This window comes from Carcharhinus amblyrhynchos, chromosome 2 (genome assembly GCF_965287045.1).
Source record: "Carcharhinus amblyrhynchos chromosome 2, sCarAmb.v2.hapA, whole genome shotgun sequence".
Taxonomy (NCBI): Eukaryota; Metazoa; Chordata; class Chondrichthyes; order Carcharhiniformes; family Carcharhinidae; genus Carcharhinus; species Carcharhinus amblyrhynchos.
The window spans coordinates 52,228,531-52,251,512 of NC_137325.1; positions in this window are offsets into that span (position 1 = coordinate 52,228,531).

Genomic DNA, 22,982 nt, shown 5'->3' on the forward strand with positions numbered 1-22,982 from the left:
ATGACCACTTGACCCACCCTCACCAAACAGACCACCCAAACATATACCCATATGCATTGTGCGGAATTCTCCCGCCCCACCCACCACGAGAATCATAGTGGGTGAGGTGATGGGGGTGAGGGCCATGCAAAGGTCCATTGATCTCGGGCGGGATTTCCTGGTCTTGGGGCAAGCATGGCCAGAAAGACCTGCCCATTGAGTCATTGAAAATCACAATGGGTAATGAAGAGAGGGCTAGCGCAGTATGGTGACTGTCCCTTTAAGGATCCATTTGTCAAGAAAGGGAACCAATCAGGGAGCAGGGTGGTGGATCACCTTAGTGATCCCGGGTTTCCGTTCCAGACCCTTCTTGGAAGCTGACTGGCAGCCATGGGGCCATGAGTCTGTGTTTTATTACACATAAATAAACAATGCAGTTGTTATTTACCTAACCAGTGAACTGGAATTATTACACAGTCAGCTACATAGTTTATTTGTTTATTCACGTGTGCAGATACATGTATATATCAAAGTTACCACGTCATTAATGTACATTTGGCATGAGGAATATTTATCTTGAGTACTCATTGATAAGTATCTAAACAAAAGATATACAATATGAATGCTGCATGTGTGCTGTCCAATTCAATGCTTCTGATCTATATTGTACATTCTTTTCCCTCTCTAGTAGACAAGAGAGAGACCAGCTGGATGGGAGGATTTCAGCAACATCACGATCATTTCCAACACTCAGCCAGCTAGAGGGCAGGCTAGAAAATGGAGATTATTGGCCCCAAGCAAACGGAAAGCAAAATCGAAGCAAAGCAGGAGCAATTAACCCTGGGAACAATGAAAAAGAACGAAGAAGAAAAGCAAAAACAGTGGAGTGCAGTCATCCCCTTGGTAGTAGACACTCTGAAAGCTCAATTTTTTCATGCAAAACAAAGGATGGATAAAAATAAAGCATCTTGGGGAAATTTTGAGCCCACTCACACGGTTTCTTGGAATGCTAGTGAGGGACCAAGATCTAGAAGTCACGGATCTCGCCGGCAAAATCACAATTTCGGATTTACCCACCTCTTGCCAACAACTCCATAATGGGCATTTGGGCATGGATTTAATTAGATTTAATTATAATTAACCACACCCTCACCGGATATTGAGATCCCATCGATACGTTGGCACGGTTTACAACAGGTTCACCTAGACAGGAGCCTGTCATTGGTGCCTCCCTGGGGGTGTAAAAGTGAATATAGTCCCTGGGCAGTGTGCTGGCAATGCTCTCTGGTATTGCCCCCTGACACCATTCCGATTGAAAGGTTGAGTGCAGGCTCCGATTGTGAGGAAAAGAGGGTTCTGACTGGAAACAGCATTTTGGTCAGATCCTCCCCAATCTTTAAACATTGTTATTGCATATTGTATCGTGAACCATAGCTCTGTCTCTATGCTCAGAAAACAAAATTATTGGTTAGTCTTTGACTGTTGCCAGTTCAAGAATGGCTGACGCTTAAAAGCAAAATGTTTGCCCACATTTTGAGTAGTATTACAATTGTTCCTCAAGCAGAAAATAGATTCTGCGCAAACACAAAGTGGTCACAGTGACTTATCTACAATATGCTTCACAATGAATCAGTGCAAAAATATTTTGGAGCAAAAAAGAGATGTGGGCAAGCAGGCAACAAAGATTAAGGCAAGCATTAATAGTGCACATAAAAGAATGATAAAGAATTGGGCCTAACAAGATATAAGCCTATTGTACAACATTGTGTAATAATCATTTTAGTATTGAATGAACCATGGAAAATGAAAATAGTCACATGCACTGAATACCATTCAAACATTTTGCCTAGTATAGAATTCAGCATGGACAACATGTATTAGCAAAGGCACAGTACAATACAGTTAATCTTAAACACTCAATTTACTGATCACTATGGTGTTGTACAATAATAGTATTATGTGTGCTAGAAGTTAAAATATGTAAGGCTTTTAGTTTATCATGCACTCCACTCAACTCAAATGACACCCATTAAAGATATGCCTTACTTGACAAACTTTTGTGAGGAGAGCCTGTCACTATAATTTACATAATTATAGAGCAGAGGTGTTGAAGCATAACAGTGAAGAAACCAGTACTGTGGGTTTACTAAAGAAATAATCATGCTGTTTGGAAAACATTTTGATTTTTCTGTGTGTTCCTGCCAAGTTCCTGTGCAACACAGGGAACCTTTGCTTTACAGTGGTAAAACTTGGCTCACACTGTACCTTGTAATGCCTTCCATCTTTCTATGGGCCAATCTGGTCTCAAACAAATCCTGATGACATTACACATATTGCAATGTCTGCACACTTTTAAAAATGATAGGACTGGTATGCAGGTAACTATATGAAATAAATTGTTATGTAAAAAATAATTAATTTTTTATTCTTATAGCATGTGTTTGCAATAGTGGAAAATTATTATCTATTTAGATGAATAAATAAAGATTATTTCCCCAATTATGAAAAATAATGCTCTTTTTCTATTTGTAGAAATCTATGTCATTTTTCAGTAACCTACAGCACAGTAAGTTGTTGTAATCTCACAGTAAGACCATGAGATATAGAAGCAGAAACAGGCCATTTGGCCCATTGAATCTGCTCCACTATCCAATGAGATCATGACTGATCTGATATAATCCTCAACTTTACTTTCCCACCTTATCCCCACAACTCTTGATTCCCTTTCTGGTAAAAAAGATCTCTGCCTTGAAAATAACTAACAGCCCAACCTCTGAGGCCCTCTGCAGCAAAAATTTCACAGATTCACTCCCCTCTGAGAAAAGAGGTTCTTCCTCATTTCTGTCTTAAATGAATGACCCCCCTACTCTGAGATTATGTCCTCTGGTCCAGAGCTCTCCCACAAGAGAAAACAACCTCTAAGCATCTATTCTATCAAGGCCCCTGAGAATCTTATATATCTCAGTAAGGTCACCTCTCATTCTTCTAAATTCCAATGAGTACAGGCCTAACTGACTCAACCTCTCCTCAAAAGACAATCCTTGCGTATCCAGGATCAATCTTTTTCTGGACAACCTCCAATGCCATATATCTTTCCTTAGAAAAGGGGACCAAAACTATTTACAGTATTCCAGATGTGATCTAACTTGTGCCTTGTATGGTTTTAGTAAGACTTTCCTATTTTTATACTCCATTCCCTTTGAAATAAAGGTCAACTTTCATTTGCCTTCCCAATTGCCTGTTGAATTTGCATACTAGCTTTTTGTGGTTTTTGCACGAGGTCAAGGCATCAAAGTTTATAAACCAAGTGCAGGTGAATGGGTTTAGTATAGATGGGTATTTTATGGTCAGCATAAACATGGTGGGCCAAAGGGCCTATTTCTGTGCAGTAGGTTTCTGTATTCTCTCTTTCCACAGTAAGTGGTAATACATTCTTTCAATGAAATGGTATCATAAACCAACTGCAACGTATGCCTCAGTAGTCTCGCCGGCTATAACAGCCACAATGTTTTTATTTTCCAGTCCCCATCTTTTGGCACTGGCAAAATCGAGACTACACTCACTGATACCAACTCTCACACAAACAAGGTGGGCTAGCCTTATTGAATTTTGTGAGGTAGATAGATCAGAACAATAGAATTTTAATGAGGCCTTTATATTAGTTCCCAAAATGAGTATCCCCACTTTCCTATTTCCCTATCCTGTCCTAGAGCTTTTAATTTAATTTTCAAATATTAAATCATTTCTTTTTTAAAAAGCTGGCATGAATTCTGCTGTCTTAGTCAGAAATTCTATATCTAACATTTCGCTGTATGAAAAGAAATTCTTCTAGAATCTCCTTTCATTCTTTTGATAATGATTTTAAACCTCCAGATCGTTGATTAGGGAAAATTGCTTTTACTTGATTTGTTTCATCAAAGTCCAGCATAATTTAAAATACCTTTATTGTATATCCTCTTAACTGAAGTGCGCCAGTGGAAATAGTACTCTTTTTTCATCTGTTCTTATAGCTAAAGCTTCTTATCCCAGGGCCAGCTTAGTGAAAGTGTTTGCATCCATTCCATGATCTTGGCATTTTTTCTAAAATAAGGCATGCAATATTCTAACTGAAGTGTACATATGATGCGTATTGGTCCATTTTGTTTTTGTGGCCTATAATCCTCCTAACAAAAGAATTCATTTGTTTTTTTATCAATTTGTCTTTCCAGTTTTTTGTGTGCTTCCAGTTGATGCTATATGTTAAACGTGTTAGTAGAGTTGGGGGGTAGATAGTGGCTTGTCTACTTGTCCCCTCCTGTATTCAGTTTCAACGTTGGCTAGCAGTATAACTATTGCCAAAAGAGGGCCAAGCTCATTCGCTTCTATTTTCATTATTTATTTATTTGTGTCACAAGTAGGCTTACATAATCCCCCAAGTTGCCATACTCTGCAGCCCATTCGGGTACACTGAGGGAGGATTTAGCATGGTTAATCCACCTAACCAGCACACCTTTCGGACTGTGGGAGGAAACTGGAGCACCCGGAGGAAACCCACACAGACACGGGGAGAACATGCAGATTCCACACAGTGACCCAAGCCATGAATCGATCAAATCAAACTCGGGTCCCTGGCGCTGTGATAACCACTGTGCCACTGTGCCCCTTCTACCATCAGTACATAGACTCTTCATCAGCAAACCCTCTATGGTGCCTTCCTAAGGTGACACAGGGTACATCACAGGTCCAGGCTAAATAGCAGAGTACCTGGAGAAGGCCTGACCTCCAGTCATGTGGTAAAACCAGCGATAGAGGATTGCGGGGCTGGCCAGTGATCAAGCTGGCGAGCAATCGTGAGACTGGCAGTGTGAGGCTACTGTGCATGCACCAATCTCCGCTCTGCCAGATCGGTTCATGCACATTGGCCCCCTCAGCCCTATGCTGCCGACCTCTCCATTGGGAATAGGCCCCACCCACTGATTTTCAGTTTAAACCTCCCTGAGGCACACTGCAGTGCTCAGAGAGTGGGAGATTCATTTTGAAAATACTATTAAAAAAAACAGCCGGAGTTACTCCAGCTTTTACGCAAATTGAGGATTTAGATTTTTTTTGAGAGAATTGCCCCCATTGTCTCATATAACCTGCTGTATCCCAACTCAAAAGCCCACCTTCATGCACCTGAGGGCCACATTGTTGAGGAGAGATGCCTGAATCTTTATATACGTATTGATATAAACTGGTAAAAATGGACGGAAATGGCTATGCTGCGTAATGAGAAGCTACTTCCAAACTAAGTCGTGTCATGAGGAAGCAACTGAAATCAGGCCACACGCATTAGCCAGATTTCATCACCACCAGATGCACCACCTATCTTCATTGCTCACAGCTATCACAGCACTGACCGTGACACTGACTACTCTCTGGTGTATAACAAGGCGAGGCTTCAACCAAGGAAACCACACACTCCAAAGAGAAAAATTAAATTCAGGTCACCACTTGCTGTTCCACAGGTCTGGAAAGGAACTAGGAGTTCCTCAGCCTCTTTGATCAGGATCTTTCAAATAGCAACAGTCAAGGCCAGAGTGTCAAATTCGGGTCATCTACACACCATCTATAACCCTGCATTCACTGTGTATGGGAATGTAGATTAGAGTAATGCTGACTGGCTTATTGAACTGAAATGGAAGGTCTCTTGCACTACAAGCAACTTCCCAGAAAACAAAACCCAGGATTGCCGGAATCGAGACTCAGTCGAATGCTCAAAACTGTGCCAATCAGGACTGGTTGAAACTCTACAACAGGATACAGTCTGCTGCTAAATATGAGGATGTTAGAGGCATGTATGAGGAAATTCAAAAACACAGGCTCAGCAGCAAGTAAATCACCCCCCTTCACAACCAAGATAGGGATGATCATCACTGAACCTAGCAAGCAGATGGAAAGGTGGGTGGAGAAGTGTCTCACACTTCATACAATGGAGACCATTGTCACCACAAAATTCTCAGCACCATTCTAGACCTTTCCGTCATGGAGGACCCCTTCATAGTAAAGCTGAACAAGGCCAATGACTGTCTAGTCTGTGGTAAAGACCCAGGAAATGATGGCATTCCACCCAACAGCAGAAAAAATGTGAAACCAGCACCGCTGCAGAATTATTGTGCCTCTGCTGGATGGAAAGAATTTTAACTCAAGTCATACATGATACTAAAATAGTCACCTTGTACAGACACAAGGGGAATAGCAGCGACTGCCACAATTACTGTTAGACATTGGAGGGAAAGTCTTTGTTCATGTTGTTCTGACCAGATTGTAGACCTCGGCATCGACCTTGAATCTCATGTGGACACAGAGCATTGATATGATCTTCTCACTTCAGCAAACGAACAGAAAACACAAAGCTCCATGGGGGCCAGGCTTGTGCTCTCAGCATCCTCCTTCACAGTAGAGAGGCATAGATAAATTAGGCAAGCCAAGGAAAGTAGCCAAACAGCCTCAAAAGACTATTAGGCATCTAATAAGACAAGGACACGGATGTATACCTGGGTGCAGGTGACCCCAGCCTATCTGACCACCTGAGTTAGCAGCAACTGCATTGGTACATCATGCAAGCTGAATGGATATTGGTAACATCTCCAAAGACATGTTATATGGTGAGCTTGCTATCAGCACAAGACCAACAGATCAACAAATTTGATATATAAGGATGTCTGCAATCCAGATTTCAAGTTGACCAGAATTAATGTCAATGCTGAGGAAGTCATAGAGTCAAAGACTCATAGAGATATACAGCACAGAAACAGGCCCTTTAACCCAACTCATCCATGCCAACCAGGTTTCCTGAATTGAACTAGTCCCATTTGGCTGCATTCGGCCCATATCCTTCTAAACCTTTCCAACCATGTACCTGTCCAAATGTCTTTTAAGTGTTGTAATTGTACCTGCCTCTACCACTTTCTCTGGCAGCTCATTCCATACACACCACCCTCTGTGTGAAAAAGTTGCCCCTCAGGCCTCTTTCCCCTCTCACCTTAAACGTATGCCCTCTAGTGTTGGACTCCCCTACCCTGGGGAAAAGACTTTGGCTATTCTCCTTAGCTATGCCCCTCATGAATGTATAAACCTCCAGAAGATCCCCCATATCCTCCTGTACTGCCGACCAGAATACCTGGACTCAAGCATTCAGGCAAAGTGTGGAAAAAGCAGAGTACAAAATAAATGGTTAGATAGTGGAATGGAGAGTATCCAGAAGGAAAAATGTGCGTCATTCTCGGGTCAATGCTATTCACCTTGGGAAAAGGCTGTCACTCATAAATCAGCCTCTGCAGCCACAACAGACAATATTCAGACCAAATGTGAGATGCACCCTAGGCACAGTCCATCATCTCCTGAGATGGATGGATGCTGATCTAACCATCCATTTTTAACTGAACGTCTCATTTTGTCTTTTCAAAAGGCCTTTGATGTGCTACAACACACTAAACTCATGACAAAGATTACAGTATGTGGTGTTAGAGAGCAGGTAGCTGAATTGATAACAAATTGCTTAAAAGACTGGGGGTAAAGGGGAGTTACTTGGATTGGAAAAACGTAGGAAGCGATGCCCTACAAGGAAGAGTAATGGACTGCACTATCAACCTTAAGCTCCAGTAATGATTTGGAAGAAAAATACAACATAGTACAAGAAAACCTAGAAAGCCTGCAGACTGACAATTTAGTGGAAAATCAACTTTAAGATAGATAAATGATGCACTTTGGTGGGGAAAACACAAATTTCACCTACAACTTAGAAATAAAAAAACTGAATGGCATCCAAGAGCAAAGGGATTGAGGGATAAATGAAAATAAACCATCGAAAAAAGGTTTGAAGATCAACAAATCAATTAAAACTTCTACCAAAGGACTGGAATTTATTTCCAGGGGTTGAGAATTCAGAAGAAGTGAAGTTCTGTTAAACCTAGGACCCTGCTCAGATCATATGAGTTAGTGCACAGTTCTGTACAAAGAACATAGCAATACTGGTGTATGTCTAAAAAGGATTGACAAGAATGGCATGAAAACTGAGAGGTCCCAGTTATTGAGAAAGATTGAAAAGCTTGAGGCTTAGAAGTAACTTGATAGAGGTCTTTCGATTTATTAATGCATTGCAAAAGGTAGATGTGGCTAGAATGTTTCTGCTTGTGGGAGAATCCAGGACAAGGGATCATAAATACAAGATTGTTAGTGATAAATCCAATAGGGAAATCAGTTGGTATTTCATTACTCATTGTCGTGAAACCATGGTTTATATCAAAAGAATTATTGTTGAATCTACTGGCTGGAAATCCCAAATTGTTTTGTTTAAATGATTAAAGACAAATTCCAGTGACTTGGACTCACAGTCATATTGCTGCACATTTGCATCACTGTCCTTACTACACTGTTCCTACTACACTGTTCCCACTACACTGTGCCTACTACACTGTCCTTACTACACTGTGCCTACTACACTGTTCCTACTACACTGTGCCTACTATATTGTGCCTACTACACTGTTCCTACTACACTGTGCCTACTATATTGTGCCTACTACACTGTTCCTACTACACTGTGCCTACTATATTGTGCCTACTACACTGTTCCTACTACACTGTTCCTACTACACTGTGCCTACTATATTGTGCCTACTACACTGTTCCTACTACACTGTGCCAATTACACTGTGCCTACTACACTGTTCCTACTACACTGTGCCTACTATATTGTGCCTACTACACTGTGCCTACTATATTGCGCCTACTACACTGTTCCTACTACACTGTGCCAATTACACTGTGCCTACTACACTGTTCCTACTACACTGTGCCAATTACACTGTGCCTACTACACTGTGCCTACTACATTGTGCCTATTACACTGTTGTTACTACACTGTGCCTACTACGCTGTTGTTACTACCCTGTGCCTACTACGCTGTGGCTACTATATTGTGCCTACTACATTGTTCCTACTACACTGTTCCCACTACACTGTGCCTGCTACATTCCAAAATGAATGAAATGGAGACTGTCTGCAAAGGCTCACTAAGGATAATGGACTTGAAAAAGGTTGGACGGACACCATCTTCAATCACATCAACAAAGCATCCAGATAATCACCTGGGTACTCAACTAAGTGGAGATAAACCATTAGGCATGGTCACTTGGAAAATGGAGCCCTGGCTGGGAGATGAATTCCCAGCCATGATCTAATCAAGGTAATGGGAATACATGATCCATGATCATATTTGCGTCTCTGGGCAGTTGGAGAGAGTAGGTCATGTGACAAAGAAATCCTTTGTGTGTTTAGAAATGGCTTTCTCTGCAGAACTAAGATACTAAAGGAATAAGTCTCTAAGTCAGTTTCTTCTCTCTCTCTCTCCCTTCATTGGCCCAACCTATAAGTTTTGAACCAGATAGAGGCTGGGATTTTCTGGCTGTTCATACCAGTGGGATCTTCCGATCCCACTGACAATGCACCCTTGCCATGGGTTTCCCAGCAGTGAGAGGCACACTCAGTGGGAAACCCCATTGACAATGGCAGGACAAGAAGATTCTGCCACTAGCCAGTGGTGGGCCAACATGAAACATAGGGCAGGTTGCATGGAAAATCCCACCCAGGAATGTTAATAAGAATTCAACCCAGCACAGCTTTCTCCATTGACTCATTTATACTCCTCTCAATATTCAAAGCACCAGGACCACTGAGTGAAAGATAAACGAATACCAAATTTAGTCTGAAGCCAGCCAAGTCGCTAAATTTCAAAAGCAATATGCCCTTCAATTTTTACTCATTTCCAAATTACTTGATCTATCCTCCCCATGCTGTAATCTGTTTGCATGTGTTAACAATCCTGTTTTAATTTTTTTTAAAACTCAAGAAAACCTTCCTAATCATGTGCTTTATGGTCACATCATGTAAAAGTTAAACACTTGTGGAATTTGCAAGTGTACCTCATTTTTAACAGAAAAACCTGTTGCAATCAAATGAAGAGAGGGAAAAGAAAGGAGCCATTCGTAAGAGTATAAAAGGAATGGTCAAAACAAGAAATTTAGATACTTTCACAAGAAACCTGCATGAGGAAAAGGAACAGAAAGGTATCTTAAAAGGCTGACATAAGGGCAATAAACTGGGAAAAGCTTACACGGAGTGTAAACACCAGCATGGATTAGTTAGACCAAATGGCCTCTTCCTGTGTTTATGCTATATGTAATTCTCTATATCTTCCTCCTTTTAAAATTTTACCTTTTAGTATACACACATTTGCGTTATTCTTTCCTTCAAAATATGTTTCTTAAATTTCTCCGCTTTAAATAGCTGACATATATCTTCCCAACCTACTGATCTATATCTCCTTGAAGTCACTTAGAGACCTTTTCACAGTTAATCATGTCCCTATTTTGGCATTTGAGATTTTTATATTAGCCCCAGAACTGAAATTCCGAACATTTCTAATATTGAGAAGATCACTGAGCCCACAAGTGACCCCTGGGGACAAGGCTTTTTACATTCCACCATTCCAATAAATTCATTAACCTCTCTCCGTTCTTTTGTTGCTTAACCAACTACTTATTCATCTTGCCACAACCCTTTTAATAGTGTAAGCTTTAATGTTATCATCATGTCTTCTATCCAGTATTCTGCCAGATGCCTTTGCAAGATCCCTAATCACAGCAATAGTGACGTTTTCTTTATCAATGCAATTTTCTACTTCTTCTAAGAACTCTCACGTAAATGTATTTGGCGCATAATTTGCCTTTCATAAAGTTGAGGTTGGCTTCAATAAGTAACCCCTGTGAGTATTTCTTTTCTTCACACTGTGACTGCTAGAAGCTTAACCACTCTGATGTTATGCTCCACAGTTCCCTGGCTGAATATTTTATCTCTTTTCAAACAGAGCAATTACATTGATAACACTCCTATCCTTTGGAGTTTCTGTTATTAAAAATGTTGAAAGGTTGTCCATTCTAGGCTGCCAGCCATCTGAATCCAGTATCTTTTCCTCTCTCAGAATCACTGTTATTTTCAGTATTATTTCCTGATCTATATTTACTACATTGAATGTTTGAAGTCCAATTTTTTTTTGACTGTCAGGATCAGAAATGAACTACTTGTCACACAATACCCTGATTCTGGCTTTTTTAACTATGTGATTGATATGGTTAATTTGGATGAAGTTCTGGCCAATGGTGATCACCAGGCTGTTGATGGCATGAGGCTCAGTGGTGGTGGTGTTATTGAATGACATGGGGAGTTGGCAGCGCTTTAACCTGCTTGAGATGATTATTACCTGTCACTTATGTGGTGAAGGACACAACTATCCCGAAACTGTAAAATCATAAAATATTAAACCCCAAAACCACTGACATGACTTGAACTGTAAAATATAAATAGCAAAGCTTGAACACAACATACAAAGGTGAGCTATGCAGGTCGGAAGGGGTTAATTAACATTGCAGAAGGGTTAACCAGCCGAAACCCTGACTGAGACTGAAAGAAGATATTATCGTAAACAATGGTGCAAGATAACTGCCAATGCCTAATGCAATCAAGAGAATGTAAGTGACATTGTCATGAACAATGACACAGGACAGCTATCATCATATAACTCAATTAAGAGATTAAGAATGCTATTATCATAAACAAATAGCCCCAGACAACAGCCATTGTATAGCACAATTAGTCCCTGATAGGAAGGATTATTATATTTTTAATATTTTACTTATTATTATACTCCTTGTAAGGAGTAGGGAAATTATTGGAGAGGATTCTTCAAGACAGGATTTATTCCCACTTGGAAATAAGTGGACATATTAGTGAGACTGCATGGTTTTATGAAGGGGGAGTCACGTCTCACGAACTTGATCGAGTTTTTCAAGGAAGTGACGAAGATGGTTGATGAGGGTAGGCATTGGATGTTGTCTACATGGACTTCAGTAAGGCCTTTGACAAGGTCCTTCATGGCAGACTGGTGCAGAAGGTGAAGTCGCATGGGATCAGAGGTGAGCTGGCAAGGTGGATACAAAACTGGCTTGGTCAAAGACAGAGGGTAACAGTGGAAGAGTGAGTTTCTGAATGGAGGGCTATGACAAGTGGTCTTCCTCAGGGATCAGTACTAAGACCTTTGCTGTCTGTAATATATATAAATGATTTGGAGGAAAGTATAACTGGATTGATTAGTAAGTTTGCGGATGACACAAAGGTTGGTGGATTTGCAGATAGTAATGAGGACCATCAGAGGATACAGCAGGATATAGATTGGTTGGAGACTTGGGCGAAGAGATGGCCAATGCAGGTGGTGTAGCTGGAGGAGGAGCGACCGCTCCCCCGAGCACATCCTTCAAAAGCGGTGCCTTTTCCACGGGGTGTTCCTCACAAGCCCCTCAGATCTCTTTCCAAGATCTGAAGTCCTCCATGCGTGTACTGCAAAAGCGGGATGTGATATGGATACACTGACTTCATTGAAAGACAGCTGGCTACTGTGGTAGATTATAATAAAGTAATGGATAACTTTGCTAGAATGAAGCCTCGATGAAAGAGGCTGTTGTAGTTCCTTCATACATTTTTTCATATTGCTTTGTTTTGTTTTCATTTTATGTTTAAAATGTAAAATAATTAAATAACATGCATGTTTTTATTATGTATTGATTTTAAATACAAAATAAAAATGTATAATGAGTTCAAAATTATTTGGTATGTGTCGTGGTGTCTTTTTTATGTGCTCACTCCCCCTAACTTTAGAACCTGGCTATGCCCCTGGGCAGATGGAGTTTAATCTGGACAAATGTGAGGTAATGCATTTTGGAAGGTCTAATACAGACAGGAAATATACAGTAAATGGCAGAACCCTTAAGAGTATTGATAGGCAAGGGGATCTGGGTGTACCGGTACACAGGTCACTGAAAGTGGCCATGCAGGTGGAGAAGGTAGTCAAGAAGGCATACGGCATGCTTGCCTTCATCGGCCAGTGTACTGAGTTTAAAAATTGGCAAGTCATGTCGCGGCTTTATAGAACCTTAGTTAGGCCGCACTTGGAATATGGTGTTCAATTCTGGTCACCACACCACCAGAAGGATACAGAATGTTGCCTAGTATGAAGGGCATTAGCTATGAGGAGAAGTTGGAGAAACTTGGTTTGTTCTCACTGGAGCGACGGAGGTTGAGAGGAGACCTGATAAAGTCTGCAAGATTATGAGAGGCATGGACAGAGTGGATAGTCAGAAGTTTTTCCCAGGGTTGAGCAGTCAATTACTAGGGAGCATAGATTTAAGGTACGAGAGAGAAGGTTTAAAAGAGATGTACGAGGCAGATTTTTACACAGAGAGTGGTAGGTGCCTGGAATTTGTTGCCGGGAGAGGTAGTAGAAGCGGATATGGTAATGACTTTTAATGGGCATCTTGACAAGTACATGAATGAGTTGGGAATAGTGGGATATGGTCCCTGTATGGGGAGGGGGTTTTAGTTAATTTGGGCAGCATGGTTGGTGCAGGCTGTTCCTGTGCTGTAATTTTCTTTGTTCCTTCAATTCAGGAGCCAGGTATTCCTCACTCGGGTGGTGATTGTATTATTTTCTGTTATGGAAACAACATGAGAACAGATTATAATCTATCCAGTCCCATCTAGACCAGGGTATGGAATAAACTAAAGATAGGGAAGAGTACTGGGGAGGAAATTTGTGGGCGGAATTTTCCCATCCCACCCACCGTGGGGATCGGAGCAGATCCAGCAGTCACCTTCCAACTTAGCCTCAGCAGATTATAAAAGACCAGATAAATGGCTTATTTCTGTCTGCTCAAGAATTGTGAGCCTGCTATTTTGTCAGTGCGTTTGCATTATACGGTGGAAGAAAACTAGAGCATCCAGAGGAAACCCAATGCAGACGGGGGGAGAATATGCAAACTCAACACAGACAGTAACCCAAGGCCAGAATTGAACTCCAGTTCCTGGTGCTGTGAGGCAGCAGTGCTAACCACTGTGCCACCGTGTCACCCCAGCCATGCCATTGTTAATTGACTGCCTCCTCTAAGATTGCCATACTTCTGACATGGGGTGCCTAAACTTCCAAACACTGCATTTGGTGAAGTTGTGCGAGTGTATAAAAATGACAAAGACCAAAAACTTCCCCAATTTAAAACCTTTCAAGCATCAGGAACATTTGCCATCCCTGATCCCAGTCGTGTCAGAAGTATGGCCTATAGTACAATCTGGCACTTCCCTCTGGAATTGCCAACCTAATACTGCCAAAGCTGGCAGGGCCGCAGTAGTGGCAGGGAGTGCCAGAGCACTGCCCAGCTATTTCCCTGGGCACCTGGAGGCTCTAATGGCTTCCAAAACCCCCAGCATGGTCACCATGCCTGGTCTCTGCATGCGGAGGTAGTGATTCCCAGCAACTTCACAATGCATCAGAGGGTGGGTGGATCTTGGGAGCTGGGTAAATCTGGTTTGAATTTAAAAGCATTTTTAAATATGCTCATGAGGTTCACATCCACACTGGGTGTGAACAAGATGACGTTGTCAGCCAGGGGTTGGGTGAATCTCAGAATGAGTTCTCCTCGATATAAATCATTCTATGACCCCTCTCACAAGAGTCTCCGGCCGTAGCAGGATTTGCACCAGTGTAAGTGAGGCTGGAGAATCACCCCCAGGAGACCCATTGGGAGGACCTATCAGACAGGCTGGGTAGCAGCCCCACTGAGGTAGATAAAAAGTACAAGGGGGCCACAAAATGAAAGTGCTGTTAAAAAGCTTCAGGTGGTTAAATAAAAATGGAGGCCCAGAGATGTTAGGACCTTCCTTGTGGGCAGGGAACTCCTTCGCAAGAATGTTGTTGACTGTGACTGTGCCCATTTCAGTCTTGCAGAGCACTGGAGCACCATGGACAGCAGCCTCTGATGTCCCTCTGACCTCCCACTGTGAAGCTCCCTCCAGACTCCTAACACAGCGTGGAGCCTGTGCCACTTCCAGAAGATTGCATTGCTGCATACAGTGAAGGGCTAATTGCCCCTGAAATACCTTAATTTGCAATCCACTGCAGACCGGTAACCTACACCAGGAAAACCTGCTGGAACTGAGGATACATCAGGGAATGGACCCAGTGCAGTTTGGTATGATTTGCCCCCTTCCCAATAAGGTTTATGTTTATTAGCGTCACAATTCGGCTTGTATTCATATTGCAGTGAAGCTACTGTGAAAATTCCCTGTGCACTGCAGTTCCAGGGTCTGAGCATGGGGTTTCCCTGGTTGTTGGGAGTTGGGGGTTGTGGAGTACGCTAGCCTTTTCATCACTCATGTAAATGGTTATTTATCTCAATAAATTTATTTGTGAATCTACCTGGTGGTTGCCTGGGGTTAAGGTACTGCAATCACAAAACGGATTATGAGGTCATTGCTACCTTGCAGTTTATGGCTTTTCTGACAGTGCAACAGTGACTGCACACCAAATTCATTGATTGTAAAGCATTTTGGAACACGCTGAGGTCAAGAAAAACATTACATAAGCGTGGGCATGTTGATACCTGCCTGACTCTTGGTGTGTCTGTATAAAAGCAAATTACTGCGGATGCTGGAATCTGAAACCAAAAGAGAAAATGCTGGAAAACCTCAGCAAGTCTAGCAGCATCTGTATGGAGAGAAAAGAGCTGATGTTTCGAGTCCCGAGTCTTTGTCAAATGTTGTGTCTATGTCTGATCAGGAAAATGTCATGAACCACCCCCCCCACCACCCCCACCTGCCCCCGCCACCCTCAACCACTGGCACCCCAGCCCGTAAAATCTAAAAATTGGAGCCCTGGCAATTGTTAGCAGCTGTTATTGTAATATTTTACAAATTGTACTGATGCTCCGTGTGAGGCCAGTTGGGTTACCAGCTCTGCTTAAATGCAAATCTAAGGTTTTGTCACATGAACGCCACCATATTCCCAGCACTGCCTCTCTCAATGGTGCCCCACCTGCCCATGCCAAATGGAAAGCAAACAGATGCTTCATTGCTCAGTTGGATGGTTTCTGGCTGTTAGCCAACCTACCCTCCCATCACCAATATTTTTACAACCTATAAGCAGAAGTGCTCAAAAAAATGGAAGAAAGCACAACTCCTTTGAGCGCCCCTATGATTTTCTGCACATGGCTTGAAGCAATCTAATGAATTAATCTTCAATTCCTGTCAGCTCCAAGCGAACTCTGGAGGCTTGACAATCCTAGGGTCTAAGCTGCATTCCTGATCTAGTTCAACAAGCATACTTCAAGAGGTTGGTACATGGCAGACTGGCCTCTACATTTACACTAGGTCCTTACTAACATACATACAAAAGAATATACATATTAGGAGCAGAAATAGGCCACATGTCCCTTCAAATCTGCTCTGCCATTCAATAAAACTCATGGCTGAGTTGACTGTTACTTCAACCCAACATGGCTGCCTACCCCTAACCTTTCACACCCTTGTTAATTGAGAATTTATCAAACTCAGCATGGCACACCAAGTCTGCATTGACTATCTAACAGAGCATCTTACCCAGGTCTATCACTACCACGACACCCCCCCACCCCACTCTATCCACATAACCCTGGCCATTTACCCTGCTAATCCCTTTAATTTAAACACCTTGGGACACTAAAGAGCAATTTAGCATGGCCAATCTACCTAATCTGAACATCTTTGGACTATGGGAGGAAACTGAACCACCTGGAAGAAACCCACACAAACAAAGGGAGAACATACAGATTCCGCAGAGACAGTCACCCAAGGCTGGAATTGAACTCGGGTCCCTGGTGCTGTGAGGCATCAGTGTTAATCACTGTGCCACTGTGCTGCCCTTAAAGGAAAAAGATCTTAAAGATTGTTCCTTCCTCTTCTAAACTCCTAATCTATCCAATCTTTACTCATAAAAGAACTCGCCTATTCCTGGGTATTAGTCTAGTAAAATTTCTCTGTGCTAAGCATTTACATCTTTCCTTAAATAAAAAGGCCAATGTACACAGTACTCCAGATGTGGTCTCACTGGTTCCCTGTACAACTGAACCATAATCTCCCCTTTTTTAATCGATTCCTCACGCAATAAAGAATAGCATTCTGTTAGCTTTCCTAGTGACTTGCTATACCTGCATACTAAGCTTTTGTGATTCATGCACTAGAACACCCAGGACCCCCTGGATTTCAGAGCTCTGCTTGTCTCTCGCACTTAGATAATAAATTTCTTTTGCCATTCTGAGACAGAAGCACACAGCATAGGGAGTCCCAGCCATTGGCCTAGCCCTTCCACATCAGCAACGTTGTTCGAGGCTTCACCCCAAAACAAGGCCACTGGGAATTCCAAAGGCAATCCTGGGCCCAACATCAGCATGGGAATCCTGCAAAAGACCAAAATCTCATTAGTTTCTTTTGTATTCGATTCAGCTTCATACTTGTCTCTGAATTATCAAGGGTTTCCTCCTGTCTCAGTCCTTTCCTTACAAGATTCTGGGACTGCTGTGTGTATGTATTCTTTCAATGCAGAATTGTTGGAGCTGTAATGTAGATCTCAATTCTCTTTGTGCTGGCTTTTAGCCCTTCAGTGGCACTAACGTACAATCCATAGTCCCTGTAAGACCTTCACCTACTGTAAAGGCATGTCAGAAGTTCAGATGCAAGCACCCACACCCCCAGCCCGTCCATTTTCTATCCATTATAATTAGTGGTGAGTGTGTTTCCAAATTCCCAGTATGTACTTCTGACAAGCTTTGTGCTGGGAGTTCAAATTTCTGAAATGGTCATGAATGTGTTGTAAAATTTTTATTCTCTTTACACTGCTCCATTTTAACTATTTATCTCAATACAAAAGATGATGATTTGATTTTATTCCGATCTGAAGCAGACTGACTTGTGCAATCAAAGTCTAAGTGAGTGACACGGCGCTTCAGTATTTTATCGAGCCCTTTAGCTTCTTGCCAAATGGAAGTTTTCTTGCTGGCAGCTGAGGAGTGCATGTCAAGGAGAAATGGTTCCATCTGGCATCCAAAGCACAGAGATGACAAAAGACAGGCAGGAAGCAGAATGTGTGAGCAGAAATGCTTCGTTTATTGATTTATGTTACTTCAAGTTCATTTCACAAAGTAGACAATATTATTAGTCTGAAGTCCCTGATGTTAACTGTCAGCTGTCAGGAAGTAACAGAGGGCCTAAGTTGAGTGAACACACACAACCTGTAAAGTAGTCTCCAAAAACTCATATGGCATTGTTGCTTGGCTTTCCTGTTGCCTGGTATGCAATGTGACATTTCTGAAGAGGGCGATAGTTCCAGATCTAAGAGCCAAGTTTGCTTGTTAGCTCTTCAATTGCCCATCTATATTTGTGTCGTTCCTTGCTGTGAGTCTGTGATTGTTATAAAACCTCCAAGAATCTTAAAAATAGTGCTCTGCTGTCTTTCACATGGGGTAATTTTGATTCTGAGCAATAATGTAAAACTGGAGATAAGAAATGCCCAACTATCCTTATAGATTTTCCCAATTTTGTCTTCTTTTTGCCTTTAATTTTCTTTGCCTTTTAGGGTGGCCTGGTGGCACAGTATTAGCACTGCTGCCTCACATGCCAGGGACCCAGGTCCAATTCCTGGATTGGGTTTGATTCCCAATTTAAAGCTGTGTGGAGTTTGCACATTCTCCCCATGCCTGCAGGGGTTCCTCCAGGTGCTTCCATTTCCTCCGACAGTCCAAAGATGTGAAGGTTATGTGCATGAACCATGCTAAATTGCCTCTTGGAGTCAGGGTGACTAGCTAGGGCAAATGTTGGGGGTTGTGAGGATAGGGCCTGGTTGGGATTGTGGTCGGTACAGACTCGATGGGCCAAATGGCCTCCTTCTGAACTGTAGGATTCTATGATTCTATTTCAACATCAAAATATCAGTGAAAAACTGGAACTCACTCTCCCAAAAGGCTGGAACAGTCGAAATTTTCAAAACTCAGCAGATAGATTTTTACGGCTGGTGTCAGGGAAATGAATGATGCTGGGTAAATGGAATTGGGATACAGATCAGTCATTATCTAACTGAATGACAGAACACACTCAAGGTGTTAATTTTCTTCCTCCTGTTTGTAGCAAGGGATACAGAGACCCCTGTTTTTTGAAGACTATTAAAATAAAGTAGATAAGTTTAAAATAGGAGCCACAGTGTGCCTTATATACATATATAAATCACTTATATGTTATACAAAGGTATTGTCTGTATAAGCACACATATAATCATTTTGAAGAAGTATTATAGATTTAAACCGTATTGTTGTATTTTCTTGTGAGCTTTGGCCAACAAGTAATTTACTCCTAAGCATAATGGGAAATAAGCTTAATTAGACCACATTCTTTTGGAACAATGAAGCATGGAGCTTATACCCTATTATCAGGGGCAGGCCCGGCAGCTACAAACAACCAAGGTTTTTGAAATGAATAGAAAGGTTCAGCTTTTCGTTGCAATGAGTAGATGTATTCAGCCCCTACTGATAAGGGGACAGAAAAACACTTGATGAAGGGGCAGCGTTCCGAAAGCTAGTGGCTTTTGCTACCAAATAAACGTATTGGACTTTAACCTGGTGTTATGAGACTTCTTACCAACAGTAAAACAGACAGGGGAGATGACTCCCTTCTCATTCCCAGGGCTGCAGGTATTAGGAGCCTACCAGATTTGCATAGGTCAGGTTACTGGCAATAGAGGGGAAGAATCTCTGTGTTCAATTGACCAATGAATTCCTAATTCTGCAAGAAGATAGAATGCTATTGGCCAAAGTAAATTAAGTATATTAATGTAATTAGACCGTCCAGCTTAGATGGCAGGGTGGGAGGATCAAATCTTCAGAAATGGATACCTGTGGTTCTCATGTGATATAATGTCAGAGAGAAGTTGGAATCCTCTGACTATCTCTCTCCCAATATGTGTTGGTCAAATAAAGAAAGTTTTTCACCCTGTACTGTCTTTCACAAGTCTTTGTGTTAGCTGAGACCAGCTGAATACAAGACACCCCAGAGGGATGCCCTGAGAAAATCCCCTTACACCGTTGCTACTTTTCAATGGGCAGTAAAACAATAAATCACATCTTCATCTGCAAGCTTTATCTTTCAGCTTTCTTCCACATGAAGATGTTAATGTGAATGATGTGGAAGTGTGGAGACTTGCTTAGTTCTTACAAATGTCGAAGGAAGGATTTTCTGGTCAAGCCCGTCCCTAGACCAGACATTCTGACCCCATGGTCAACGGATCTTTAAATGGTCTGTCAAGTTGTCCGTCCCACCCGGGATTCTAGACACAGCTGACAGCAAAAAAATGAATGCAAGTGGCTTCAAAGTCACTTTATGTTCTGAAATCAACTGACCTCAAATTATTTATGAAGGCTGCCTGACAAGTAGTGCAAGAGTTATCGATTTTTTTCTCAGCCCAATGTTGAGAGATCAACCGTATAACCCAATTGCCATTGCAAGCATTCAGCCATCTTCTCCTCTTCCATTGCACCAATTTCCTTTTGGTGTGTGTGTGTGTGTGTGTGTGTGTGTGTGTGTGTGTGTGTGTGTGTGTGTGTGTGTGTGTGTGTGTGTGTGTGTGTGTGTGTGTGTGTGTGTGTGTGAAGTAGTTCTGGCTTTATAATAAACAAATAATTTTGATGTGTATTGAAGAAACCTGGGCATGGAATGATCATTCTGAGGTTCTTGAGTGAAATATATATTTGGCTCTACAGTTAACTGGAGAAATCATTTCAGTAAATATTGTGACCCATGTGGTACTGGAGCTGAGAGTGCACTCCCCCCCATCCCAGTTGTGACAAAAAGTCAGGCCCCATTCGAAAGGCCAGAGCTGCCCTGATTTTAATAGACAGAAAACAATTAGCAGGATGGGAGTCGTATCCTGAACCTTAGAGAACATCAAACCTAAAGAACTACAAATGATGGAACTAGACGTGACAACCCCCAGGAACCAACCTTTGAGCAAACAGATCCCCAACTACCCCACAAAGCACTCCCACAGATTCCCAATTACCCCAGAAATCACTCACACAAATTCCCCTGGAAAGCACTCCCATAGATTCCCAAGTACCCAGGAAAACATTTCCACAGATTCCCAACTACTTCGGAAAGCACTCACACAGATTCCCCCAGAAAGCACTCCCACAGATTCCCAAATACCTCAGGAAGCAGTCTCACAAATCCCCAACTACCTTGGAAAGCACTCCCATAGATTCCCAACTACCTCAGAAAGTTCTCAGCACTCATTCAAGAAGACAGATGAATCCACCAAAGATGCAGCTCTTTTTAAAAGCAGAGACACTGGGGAAGGTGTGGGCATATGTGTATATAATGTGGGGATAAAAACTCGGGAAGATATAAATATAAATTAACTCCTGATAGCTCCTGAGCATGTAAGGAGCTGTGTCACATGGATGTCACTCACTGGGAAAAGGTCAGTGAGAAGCTTAGAGAAGTTCTATAGCTATGTCCTGATGTTATATAATCTTGTAATTAGTTAGTGATGTAAATAAAGATAATTTGAATGAAAGACTGTTGCCTCGATCAGTACCTTTTCTAGAGCAAGAAACCAAAGAACCCTGAGACAAACCCACAATAACAAATTGTGCACCATTCTCGAACCCTAACCCCTCTGTCCTCAGCCTCCTACACCGTGCCAATGAAATTCAATGTAAACTCGAGGAACAGCGCCTTATCTTTCAATGAGGCACGTTTTACTGTCTTCTGAACTCCATATCAAGTACAACTCTTTCAGACAGGGACCTTTGACCCCATTTTGTTTCCATTATCTTTGCCGATTTTTCTCTGTTGTTTCTCTAATTTTTTGATTTTGGATAGTAGCTGTTCAATACGCTGCCATGCACACCTCCTCCAGACACATATTTTATTTATCTTTATTTGCTCCATTATCACTCCCTTTGGCTTTTCACCATCAACACTTCTGTCATTTATTCTCTCTGTGTTACACCCTGTGTGAAGAAAGAGAAACAAAACTGGACGGACCACCTGGCATCAATCTGGGCATCGAAAACAACAAAGGAAATTCAGTCCCGTCAACCTTGCCAAGTCCTCCTTCCTAACATCTGGGGGCTTGTGCCAACATTGGGGAGAGCTGTCTCACAGACTAGTCAAGCAACAGCCTGACAGAGTCATTCTCACAGAACCATACTTTACAGATAACATCGCAGCCATCACCATCACCATTCCTGGGTATGTCCTGTCACGCCTGCAGGACAGACCATGCAGAGGTGGTGGCACAGTGGTATACAGTCAGGGAAGAATTGCCCTGGAAGTCCTCAATATCAACTCTGGATCTCATAAAATCTCATGGCATCAGATCAAACGTGGACAAGTAAACAGCCTGCTAATTACCATATAGGGGCTCCTTCCTGCAGCTGAGTGCCTGGCCTATGAATGTTAACACAGGACATTCACTGGATCTGCACTGTTCACATTTGCAGAACATGAATCAACCCAGCCTGAGAAACTATTTGACATTACAATACGAACACAGTGAAAGTTTCTGGCAGACTTTAGGCACACCCACACTCAGGCCCCTCCCATTCTTTCCAGGGCTTCCATCCACTGAAACATTAACTCAGTTTCTCTCTCCAATGATTCAAAAGTAAAGTTTATTTTTTAGTCACAAGTAGGCTTGCATTCACACTGCAGGGCAATTACTGTGAAAATCCCTAAGTCACCACACTCTGTTCAGGTACACTGAGGGAGAACTTAGTATGGCCAATGTGTCTAACCAGCACATTTTTTGGATTGTGGAAGGAAATCAGAGCACTGGAGGAAACTCATGCAGACACGGGGAGAACATGCAGACTCCATACAGACAGTGACTCAAACTGGGAATCAAACCCGCGTCCCTGGCACTGCGAGGCAACAGTGCTAATCAGTGTCACCATACCAGGTCTGCTGAGGAATCCCAACATTTTCTACCATTCTTCAAGTACGGTGGTTGTGCTATGATCCCAATATTCCATCCAATCCATATGATGGGGATTTAGAAAATAATTTTGACCCAGT